General features: G+C 35.5%; 1 protein-coding gene across 1 annotated transcript in view; it reads left to right on the top strand.

Annotated features, from left to right (window-relative positions):
• LOC107737963 (apolipoprotein L1-like) overlaps positions 1 to 873 on the top strand; it is a 6,194-nt gene that overhangs the window by 426 nt on the left and 4,895 nt on the right. The gene's annotated exons all lie outside the window — the stretch shown is intronic.

An 873-nucleotide genomic window follows, 5' to 3' on the forward strand; every position in this document is an offset into this window, starting at 1 on the left:
TTACATGCTCTTGCCCCCCTAAATTTGGAATCGTATCACACAAAACAATTTTGGGTGCAATGCACAGTTTGTAATGGAAAAAAGTTAAACATCACCAGCTGCCAGAAATGTTTTTTTTTTACAGCGCTGCGCATTATAATCAATCACACACGATTCTGTTGAGCTTATAAATGCAGCGGCCAATCAGAGGCGTTCAGATGAGTCAGCGCGTGCTGACTGAATTCTGCTCTCTGGCGAATTTTCTCCTCATAAACAACAAAGTGCAGATGTGCGTACGAATGCAAGTAAGATATTCATTTCATAGTGTAAACCGCTTCATATATATTATATATATATATTATATATATATATATATAAACAAGGCAACGGGCCAAATCGGTTGCCAGGCCAACGGGAATTCTCCAGGTTCTCCAGATGGAAAGTCCGCGCCTGTCAGCAGGTAAATAAACTGGTACTTTCGCTTTAACACGAAAATGCAGCAAATTAAAAGTAATTTTAAGCAATTTATTGAGACAAACACCACATTTTTTTGTTTTGTTTTAACAGTCAAATACAAAATAAAAATTAAACAAATATCTAATTTCTAATGTTTTATATGCAGATTAAAAAGGTTAAACTTGTCTTGTCTCCCGAGGCCACAGGAGGGCGCAATGAGCAAAATAATGCAGTGCATTAAACTGTCAACGCAAGGAAATAACGGTCTATAAAAAAACGTGCATTACGTCTAAATTAACTCATATAAATCAAATATAATTTCGTAAATTGCATAAACAATTATGAACAAAACAGCATCATGTATTTATGCATAGCTTAATACAAATAGCCAAAGCGCCGATCACACGATTGCATTTAAAAACATATGAGAAGCAGAGG

Source organism: Sinocyclocheilus rhinocerous, unplaced genomic scaffold, assembly GCF_001515625.1.
Source record: "Sinocyclocheilus rhinocerous isolate Xijiao unplaced genomic scaffold, SAMN03320098_v1.1 scaffold404, whole genome shotgun sequence".
NCBI lineage: Eukaryota > Metazoa > Chordata > Actinopteri > Cypriniformes > Cyprinidae > Sinocyclocheilus > Sinocyclocheilus rhinocerous.